Source organism: Crocuta crocuta, unplaced genomic scaffold, assembly GCF_008692635.1.
Source record: "Crocuta crocuta isolate KB4526 unplaced genomic scaffold, BGI_CrCroc_1.0 scaffold258, whole genome shotgun sequence".
Lineage (NCBI taxonomy): Eukaryota > Metazoa > Chordata > Mammalia > Carnivora > Hyaenidae > Crocuta > Crocuta crocuta.
In genome coordinates, this window is record NW_027532842.1 from 5,780,947 (window position 1) to 5,791,859 (window position 10,913).

Consider the following 10,913-nt stretch of genomic DNA (forward strand, 5'->3'; position numbering starts at 1 on the left):
AATTTTTTTTTTTTTTTTTTTTTTAAAGCATGAGAGTTTGGTTAGGCCTCACTCAGTTTAGTGAGGGTCCAGGATGACCTAACATTTAGAAGTTCATTCACTGCTGCACCAAAGTGAACCCGGTGAGCACCGACCAAGGGTAGGATGCTCAGAGGGCTCTGTAAGGATGTCGAGGACCTTATAAATGAGCTAAGATGTATCGAAAACACATTAGAACTGTGTAGATTAAATCCTACGGAAGAGGCAAAACCAAATGCTGTGAGATTTCGGAAGAGTTGTCGTTTTTCTGCATGCATCCAATCAAGGAAGGCTGAGTAAGGGTGACTGAATCTGACTTGAAGATGAACTGTCTATAAGTAAAACATTAAAAAAAGAAAAAAAAGATGAAATGTCTATACATATAGTTTGAATGGTCAGAGGTGTAGGGATTTTACGTGATCTGAGAGAGCAGGAAGTGACACAATTCTTTTTGGTGTAGAAGAATGATCCAAGTGAACATGAAATCATTAAGCCCAGATGCTCTTGCATTTAGAGTAAAGAATCTATACGTTACTTGGTGAGCACCACAGGTTCAAGGATGGTTTTGAATAGGGAAGAGCCAAGTTCAGAACTGTGTTTTGAGGAAGTTAGTCTACCTTGGTAAGAAGAGAATTGGAAAGAAAAGGGACCAGGGAGAAAGCTATCCGGAATTTATTGCCGGAGAACTCAGAGGTAATGGGGCTCTAATGTATGGGGGTGGAAATAGAATGTATAAGGCAGGAAAAGGAGTGAATGAAACAAGACCTTATAAGGACTAATGTCTCTTGTCATTCGGTATTTACCTGCCTGCTACGTATGGCAAATGTAAGGGAAAAGGAGAGTTAAAGCAAAAAGCTATTCTTATTCTGATAGATTTATATTCTAATTGGTAGATTGGAATGGATACAAATGATTAGGATGTGGTGTGGTGAGTGTCTCCAGTGAGGAGCATACAAAGTACCATGAAAGCACTAAAGTTGGGATTATTAAGTCTGGATAAAGAGTTGAGTACTTGGGGAAACACAGTTTAGTGGGGTCTTGAAAAAGATGCAGGGGGCAGCAATTGAGGGGCTGCAGGGAAGTAGAAGAGCATGGCAGAGGGACAGGCACTGTAGACCTAGGGAGAAAGTCAGCCAGAGGAGTTATATAAGCCTGTTTTCCTCCCCTGTAAACTGGGGGTAGCGAGGGTACCTGCCCATCACATGGGGTTCGTCGTGAAGACGAAATGAGGTGACGCAGGTAGAGAACTCCGCACTGAGCTCTGCACATAATAAGTGTCCCCAGAGATGATAAATCTGCGTTGTGAAGGGAGCTGCACGCTGCGCACCGTCACTTTTGTACGGGGTGGTTGGGTGGAGAAGTGGGAGAGGAGATTGCCAAGATAGGTGTGTATGAAGTTAGGGAAGCCCTTGCTTGGGGTTCGGACTTTCCCCTGCAGGCAGCAGAAAGCCAGAGAGGTGTTTACCAGGAGCCACAGCAGGAGATGAGTCACGTAAGAGAGGACGGGCGTGGGGGCCGTCCCGGGAGAGGGCAGTCCTCAGTGGTCCAGCCCAGAGGTGATGAGATCTGTACTAAAACCACGGTAACGGACAGGAGAGGTGGCATTTCAGAATGATGTCACAGTTTCCCTTTATAACCAGCATTTGAGTGTTTGGGGGGAGAGAGAAGTCCAAGATGATGAGCACCTCGGAGGATGCTCTTGTGTTGGAATCAGTGATCGAGCCACAAAAGCAACGGACCAGAGCCGCATGGAGGTTATTATCATAGCCCTCCCACTAACCTGCGGGCTCTCGGTGGAAAATCTCTTTCCTTTTCTAAGCCTCAGTTTACTCGAACACTCCAGTGTTGTAGGATTTTACCATTTTCTGCCTCAGGGATTTGTAGGTTCAGAATTGTTGGAAGCCAACCATACGACCGGATCTTCTAAAGTTAAAGCGATTTCAGTGCTCAACTGGGAGGTTGTGAGGTGTACACGCTGTTCCCATGTGGGGCTGCAGCTCGCCCCGGCGCACGCTCNCCCAGATCCACCGCTTGCGTTTTTGTTCCTGCCTCAGAGAAAGGAAGGTATTTTGTGGCACCCCAAAACTTCCCTCTGACTTCGAGTACTGGGATAATTCCGTGGGTGAGCAGGGGCTAAAGTGAGGCTTGTTTGCAATGTGAATTACAAATTGTGGGGTTTTATGGTGACAACGGCTACTTAACGCCTGCTGATAGCGGCACAGGTCTGTTTTTGGCGTGACTTAATCAGAGACGTAGATACCGCACCAAATTTTGACTCTTTGCAGATTACTTATAGGCATGATTCTTTGAGTTACTCGGACAGCTGGTTGACAGATTTAAACATTTCTTCTAGAGATTAGAAATTATCCATAGCTCCTTCACAGAAGCATCCCTAGAATCAGAAAGATGAGGTTGCGCATACGGAAGGAAGGGTAATGGCCCTTGAAAGCCCGCCCAAGACTTTGTGGGAGTTTTATGAGGTGTAATTTACAGAACACGAAACTCCCCAATTGTGAGCATACAGCTTAATAAGTTTTAGGAAATTGATGGAGTTGTGCAGGCCCTGCCACGGTCAAGCGATAGAACACTTCCATTACCCCAGAAAAGCGTGCCCTGTGCAGTCAATTCCTGCTCCCAGTGAAGGCCTAGGCAACGACCGATCTGCATGCTGTCTCAATATTTTTTTTAAGTGGACCGTTCAGTGATTTGTAGTGAATTTATGGAGTCATGCATCACATCGCCGCTGTCTAATTTTAGAACACTTCCGTCACCCCTGACGGAGACCTCCCGTCCATTTGTAGGCATCCCCTTTCTGTCCCTGGCACCGGATCTACTTTTTGGGTCTATAGATTATACCTTTCTGGACCTGTCATTGAAACAGTCGGGTGCTAGGTGGTCTTTCGTGTTGGCTTCTTTCAGCAAGCACATCGTTTTCAAAGCTCATTCGTGTAATAGCATGTGTCAGGACTTCCTTTCTGTTCTGTCTGACTACCGATCGGCTGTATGGGTAATCCCGCTCTTTGTTCCTCCATTCATCAGTTGTTAGACCTTTGAGTTCTGGCCACTTTGGGGCTGTTATGAATAATGGTGCTGTGAATATTTATGTGCAAGTCTTGTGTGGATGTAACTTTCCGTCCCCTTTGGTGGATGGGTAGGAGGTGAGTTTCTGGGTCGTACGGTGATTCTGTGTTTAGCCATTTGAGGAACGGCCACGTTGTTTTCTAAAACCGTGGACCCTTTGTCCATTCCCACCAGCAGTGTGTCACGTTGCAGTCTCCCTCCGTCCTTGCCAGTGCTTGGTACCGTCAGTATTTTGGATTCTAGCCCTTCAAGTGGGTATGCAGCAACATCTCACTTTGATTTTAATTCGTGTTTCCCTAATGACTACCCTGGCTGAGCACCTTATATTAGCCATTCATTTATCTTATTTGGTGAAGTGTCTTTTCAGGTCTTTTGCTCCTAAGTTCACTGAGTTTTTGGTTTTATTGAGCTGTAAGATTTCTTTATATATTCTGGGTACAAGATTTTTACCAGATACATGACTTGCAAATGTTTTCTCACAGTCTCTGAGTTGTCTTTTTAATTTCTTAATTATGTCTTTTGAAGAGCAAAAATATCTATGTTGATGGAAATCACAAAGACTTTCTCCTGTCTGCTGGAGGTGCTACAGTTCTAGCCCTTACACTTAGGTATATGGTCTGTTTTTTTTTTTTTTAAATTTCATTATAAAGTATAATTCCAGTATAGGTAACTTACAGTGGTATATTAGTTTCAGGTGTACAATATAGTGATTCAGCAATTGTACACATTTCTCAGCATTCTTAATCCCCATTCCCCCCCATTCCCATACCCATTTCCCCTCTGGTAATCATTTGTTCTCTTTAGTTGAGCATCTGTTTCTTGGTTTGCCCACCTGTCCCTCTCTCTCTCTCTCCCTTCCTCTCCCTCTCTCTCTCCCTCCTTCCCTCTCCCTCCCTTTCTTTCTTTTCTTTTGCTCATTTGTTGTTTCTTAAATGGCAAATGCTCCATTTTTAGTTAATTTTTGTATACAATGTGAGGTAAAGACCTAGGTTCAATTTTTTTTGGCATGCGGAGATCGAGTCACCCCACCTCCGTCTGTTGAACAATCCACAGTTTTCATGTTACAGAGAATATACCTTTCCATACTCCATTGGGTTCTCGATTTTCTCTGACATAGAAACTCTAGGACTTGAATCACAGAAATCACAATTACAGTTGGAAAGATCATTTGAAAACATGATATTATTTGTGTTTATTTACATTTTAATTATTATTTTTTTTTAATTTTTAGAGAGGGAGAGAGGACACAAGCAGGGGAGAGGAGCAGGGGGAGAGAGGGAATCTCAAGCAGGCTCCACGCTCAGTGTTGAGCCCAAAACAGGGCTCAATCCCATAACCCTGGGATCATGACCTGAGCTGAAATCAAGAGTTGGATGTTCAACCCACTGAACCCCCGGGCACCCCTATTTGTGCTCTTAAAAGTATTTTCCTAATGAAGTTAACATTTTGTTACAAGGACACCTGCTATACCATCAGTAATTTCCCTAAGGACTGGCAGCCCTGGGCCAGATATTAGTGCAGCATTTCCCTGGGGGAGGTTGTAAAGAGAACTGGTGTGCCTTCTGTTAGTCGTCCTTGTGCTAGTTTCTGTGTAGTTTCTCCTAAGGTGGGGTGTGTGTGTGTGTGTGTGTGTGTGTGTGTGTGTATTTTCCTTTTTGCAGTAGAACAAAAGAGAAAAAGAGCTCTTTGCAGAAATAATTATGAGATCATAAAATGCAGGTCATGAGCCTGAATGTGAAAGTAGCTTTTTAACAATTAAATATACCTTTTTCTGTCTTTTGAAGAAGTTTCCCCTTGCTCTGAAACAGATTTCTGTTCGTCATTACACACACAGGTATATCATTTGCAGTGGGAATTTTCAACGTGTTTCTGAATGAGTGCTCAGTTTCTGACAGATTATTGAACTTTATAAATTTATGAAGGCACTTCTAAAATTATTTCTAAAGATGTAAAATCTAAAGAACAGTATATTATGGATGTGTTCATGTCATCCTTGACCTTTAAAGTGGCTTGTTTCTAGAACAGTTTTTCTCTAGTGAAATGTCATAAAGTAGGATTTTCCCATTAAAAACAAGGGGGTAGTGGACACCTGGCTGGCTCGGTCGGTAGAGCGTGCGACTCTTCATGCCCCATGTTGGGTTTAGAAATTAGTTTAAAAAAAAAAAAAAAGATTGATGGGGCGCCTGGGGTGGCTCAGTCGGTTAAGTGTCCGACTTCAGCTCAGATCATGATCTTGCAGTTCGGGAGTTCGAGCCCCACATTGGACTCTGTGCTGACAGCTCAGAGCCTGGAGCCTGCTTTGAATTCTGTGACTCCCTCTCTCTCTGTCCTTCCCCTGCTCATGCTCGTTCTTTCTGTCTCTCAAAAATAAAATAAATAAGCGTTTAAAAAAAAAAAAAGATTGATTTAAAAATGAAAAAAACAGGAGGGGAAGAAAGGGACAGAAGTACATATCTATATATACTGAGAAAGAGTGCAGTTTTTATAGAATTACCATGAAAATAATATGTAATCAGGTATAAATTATATAATGTATCACATTCATAATTATACCATATTAATGCCATGTATGTTAAACTTTCTAAAGAAATTAAATACTTAAAAAAATTTTTTTTTAACGTTTATTTATTTTTGAGACAGAGAGAGACAGAGCACATGCTGGGTAGGGGCAGAGAGAGAGGGAGACACAAAATCTGAAACAGGCTCCAGGCTCTGAGCCGTCAGCACAGAGCCCGATGCGGGGCTTGAACACACGGACCGTGAGATCATGACCTGAGCCGAAGTCGAATGCTTAACTGACTGAGCCACCCAGGCGCCCCAGAAATACATAAATGATATGAAACAGTATTATCGTGTATCTGTTAAGGTTTTAATATTTACTTTTCTTTGGGGCCTCGTCTTAATTTGTGCCTAACTAATGCATAATAAGACTGTACTAAAGTTACAAAATACAGAAAAGGAGTGTCAGTATTTTGGGGGGGAATTTTTAGCTTGACGATTAAATTGCCAGTATACCTCTTTTTCTCCTGGTTCATTTTTCTCTTCTTAAGCTTCCCTGTAAATTAAGATCACGGAGCATCCAAGGTTGGGAATCACTTTCCAGTCGGCTTGAACACCCACATTCATGCAACACATAGTGGCCATGGCGGTTGGAAGGAATAGGTTTAATTGGCAAAAGGGCAGCACAGCAAACTGCCACGTGGTGCTCTACAAACTAAATGTCACCCGTGTTTCTCCTGCCGCTCACAGTCCAGGGAAAAAAATGATAATTTGGAAGGTTGCCTTCACTTAGAATAATAGTAGCGCAGCTGGGGAGCAGGTGGGGAGGCTCGGAGAGGAAAGAACACTCACAGATGGTAAATTCCCCCAGAAACCAGCACTGGTGTGGTTGCCAGCCACCAACGCCGACATTTCTGAGTGGTGGAGAAGTGCTATGACACAGAGTACGTGGGCTATGTGGTATCATACGGCTAAGTTCAAATCCTGGTTTCTCTGCTAACCAGCTGTGTATCCTTGACCTGCATAAGCCTCAGTTTCCTTAAAAATGGAGTTAATGGTACTTATCAGGATTACATGAAATAATGCTTATGCGATTCCCCAATGCCCGGAATGTAGTACATTCAGTAAATGCTGGCTTTATCATAATCACAATCTTGGTTATCATTAAGATTGCTGCTTTTGGTCAGATACAGACCAGTTAGACTTACAGACACAGATTACTTCTGATCTTCTGGCCAGAGTTTCTCAAAGTTTGGGATGAAGATACAAGCCAACAATGCAGGTTCTTGAGCCCCACCTGGAGCTGCTGAATTGGAATCACTGGAGTCCAGATCCGGTGCTCTGGACTTGTAACATGCTACGCAGGGGAATTATTTCTGCCGCACTGAAGTTTGAGGTCTGCTGTCCAGGGTGAGGCTCTAGGTATTAAGTATGTAGGTTCCTCTGGGTATTAAGTGTCCTGTTTTTTAGGTTTGGGCTTTTCTCTTGCAGATGTACCCCAGTTAACTCTTGCTTTAGGAAAGAGTTATTCCTGAGAAAGTCACATGGTAGCCTAATAATCCTACTTTCCTCATTGAACTCAACTAATCAGTTGGATGTGAATATATATTATCAAATGGATATGAATTTATACAGAATACAAACAATTCTTTTTGGCAAAAGAGTGAAATTAAAAAGTTTATAAGCAAGAAATGGCAGAATAAGGAATTTGCTCTAATACATGTTGAGAAGGGGTTCCGGCTGGCTCAGTCGAGGGAGCACACAGCTGTTGGTCTTGGGGTTGTGAGTTGGAGCCCCACGTTGGGTGTAGCGATTACTTAAAAAACAATTTTAAGAATCTAAAAAATATATATGTATATTGAGGAGTTGCTCCACCCAGTGCTGGAAACTGGAATTTTGCCAACTCATTTGGAACTATGAAACTGTAACTGTCTGTTGGGGCACCTGGGTGGCCCAGTCGATGGAGCGTCCAACTTCAGCTCAGGTCATGATCTTACAGTTCGTGGGTTCGAGCTCCGTGTTGGGCTCTGTGTTGACAGCTCAGATCCTGGATCCTGCTTTGGATTCTGTGTCTCCCTCTCTGCATCCCTCTCTGTCTGTCTCTCAAAAATAAACATTTTTAAAAAAATGTGTTTGTCTCTTAAAAATAAAAGTATCAGGAAAAAATAGAAGTACAAGTATCAGTAGTAACTTCTTGCATTTATAGGACAAGTTTTTCAGCTAATAAAAGTCTTCCACAGAACAGTGTTGGATTTGATTCTCATAGCTGCCCTGTGAAGTAGGCCGGATTTTTGTTTCTGCTTTAAAAGATGGGTAAACTGAGGCATCGAAGGGTTGTAAGACTCTTTTCCCAGAATCACACAGCCCCTGAGTGGCAGCTGGGCCTAGAGCCAGGTCAAGGAATGGGGAGGAAAGCCCAGAGACACCGTCTGCTTGGCCACCTGCTTGTAGACTTAACTTCCAGCCATTTGCTAGCTTCCCAATCTTTGGTGTAATCTCCTAGTCTCTCTTATTTGTAACACAGCAGCCTGTAAGTATCGACTGCATTGAGTGTTTTAATTAAATGAGATGGGATTGGTAAAGGCCCCATTTCCAACGCTGGTGTCATTGTCCTTTGATAAATTTCCGTTTTCTCTTTTGACTCCATGATGGTCATTCTTTCCACTGATCTTGGGCCAGTTCTTTGCCACAGCTAGTCTCGCCCTAATCTGAGCCTTTCTTCCTGATTTTCTTTTAGGCGAGGGTTTCTTTTTGGCTACTGGGGATGGGCTCAGCCACTCAACAAAGTTCTGGCAACGTCTTCTGGTAGTTTACTTGACGACACCAGGCTGAAGAAAGCCACCTTGGACAGGAGAACTGGTGTGACTCCAGGTCCGCCGTGTGCCGTTTCTTGTGGGTCACCCCACGGGTGGGGGACATGATGAGGGTCAGGTGTTACAGCCCCAGCCTTCCGTGTGTAGTATAAGTTTTTACATATTTACTTATAGCGAGCTGCTGTTGTCTCCTTGGCTTTCTACGCTTCCTCCTCTTGTGGTATGAGTTACTCACCTATAATTCTCTCACTGCCAAGTTTTGAATTGAACATGTTCGAGATATTTTGCACCAGGGCATGTTCTCTGATCCCTCAGTGGAAAAAAAAAAAGAAATGCCACCGGTGGCTGTAGGTGTTGCCTTACCCTTACACAGTGAGGGTCCCTGTGCAGACACGCCCAGCCGCTCGTAGCAGAGTGTTCTTGGAGAACAGCGCATCCAACTCAGGGTCAGTGTTTTATTGATGAGGTTCATTGGCTGAACCCTTGCAAGTTTGTTTGTTTATTTATTTTCAGTTTAACTATCTATTTTGAAAGAGACAGAGCGCTAGCAGGGCCTGATGCGGGGCTTGAACTAATGAAACCATAAGATCACAACCTGAGCCGAAGTCAGGAGCCGGACACTTAGCCACCTGAGCCACCCAAGCGCCCCTGTACCGTTGTAAGTTTAATGGCGAGCGACACAATCTGTCATCAGTGTTGCTGGAAGAGAGAATCCACGTGACGTCATTACTTTCTCCGACTCTTGAGGGTTATTTCGTGCAACTTCCCGTCGCCATGCGCTCTTCGTTCTTGCGTCCTGAGCATCTTGTCCCTTTCTCCTTCCAACGCGGTAACACTGCAGGCTTACACGGAAACACGGCAAAGAGCTTTTGTCCAAGCCCTCAATCTTTCTTTCTGCGTTCTCTTGCCAGCGGGGGACACTTACCTGTTGGAAAAGATTCCGTTACCTTGTACTCCACGTATCTGAAACTGCGTAGGGTGCCTTCAAACCCGGGTTGTTGACAGTCCGGGGAGCACAGTTGCAGTCAGTTTGTTTTCAGGTGGCACAGTGCAGACAGGTTGTGAAGGAGACCTGGATGGATGGTTGCTTCCTGATCTAAAACGTGGTTATGGAGTTTGGAATACTTAGTTATTATAACTAAGCAATAACTTACATCAGGCTCATTTTTAAATAAAATCCCACCTGAATGTAGGGAGGGAACCAGCTTCCCTGCCGCCCAGAACTGTCCATTAACTCTCTCATTTGTCTATCCCTCACCACAGCCATTTACTCCTTTATACCTGCAGGAAGCATTTTTAATTACTCAAGATTTGTGAAGTTGCTGTCCTTCATTTTAATCCAGAAATCTTTAGTTTTCGTGATTCTAAAGTCCCTTGGGGCCATTGATTTGAATGTTTGTACACCTGCCAGCAGTGCTGTGAACAGATCCTTCTGTCCATCTTCTTCCACTAGACCATCAGCCAGGACCTCGTCCTCTGCTGCCCATTTTTCTTTACCATCTTCTCCTGGTTCCTTTTGCCTTCTCTGTACAACAGAAGTCAAAACAGATTAGGGAAAAATCTCTAATGTTCAAAAGGGTTTAGAGAAAGAATGGATTTCTAATAAATTCAAATCTAAAACATGGTTCATGATTTTGGAATATTTACTTGTCATCAATAAGTAATTGGAAAAGAGGAAAGTGGGTTAATTTTTATAAAGTCATGATTTTTATAAATTAAAGTTTGCGTAGACCTCTATTCCTCAGCCTGTTTCAGAGATAAGATACATTGCAAGATGTTAAGATGGGATCATTATATACATTTATTTTATAATAGGATGGTTTTTAAATGTGTCTCCACTCTTAAGGAGCCCAGGAGTAGACTATGACTTAAAATTCTGTTATTTTCTCTGCTCTATTATTTTCTCTCTGAAACTCGCCATGCGTTGCTGCTGTTAACCTGGAGATGGTAGTGTGGTCTGAGTTTTTAGATAAGCGCAGGAAATGGAATTCCCATTTTAAGTGATTAGTAAATCCTCCCCAGGCCTGTGTTCACACAGGGTCAGAGGTGACCTCCCTCCCACGATGTAGGGGAGATGGGTTAGCCGCACTCGGCACGGTGAGGGGGCCAGGACGGCTCGCCACAATCACGCAGACTTCCTTTCTTTATTTTACATAAAGTGAGGGTGAGCTCAGCTACACCACGTTCTCAGTACGACTTCCCAGGATGGTCCCTGAACTAGAGGAGACGGTGAAAGGTGGAACGGAGCCAGCCTGACCCTGTGTGATTTTTTAAGGTGGTCATGAGGCGAGTGATGGGTATTTGGCCATTGACTTACTTCACCCCGAGTCAGAGGCGCCCTCTCTCCTCTCACTGCGTGGGCAGGTCCCCCAGCCCGGCTGCTGATTCCTTAACCCAGGTGTGAGGAAAAGACGTGTGCATCCCTGGAAAGTAGGGAGACAGAGGATTAGAGCACCCGGGTGGTGGGAGGGCCGTGTGTGGCATGCATCCCCTCAACGCTAG

At 43.8% G+C, this 10,913-nt stretch overlaps 1 long non-coding RNA gene across 1 annotated transcript in view; it reads right to left on the minus strand.

The window, feature by feature from the left end:
* Positions 1 to 9,489: 9,489 nt before the first annotated feature.
* Positions 9,490 to 10,913, minus strand: part of LOC144216154 (uncharacterized) — a 2,552-nt gene continuing 1,128 nt past the window's right edge. The window contains exons 2-3 of the long non-coding RNA XR_013330582.1: positions 10,729 to 10,834; positions 9,490 to 9,936 (exon numbers count right to left, since the gene is read on the minus strand). This is a non-coding gene — a long non-coding RNA (uncharacterized LOC144216154). The remainder of the gene's footprint in view (positions 9,937 to 10,728; positions 10,835 to 10,913) is intronic.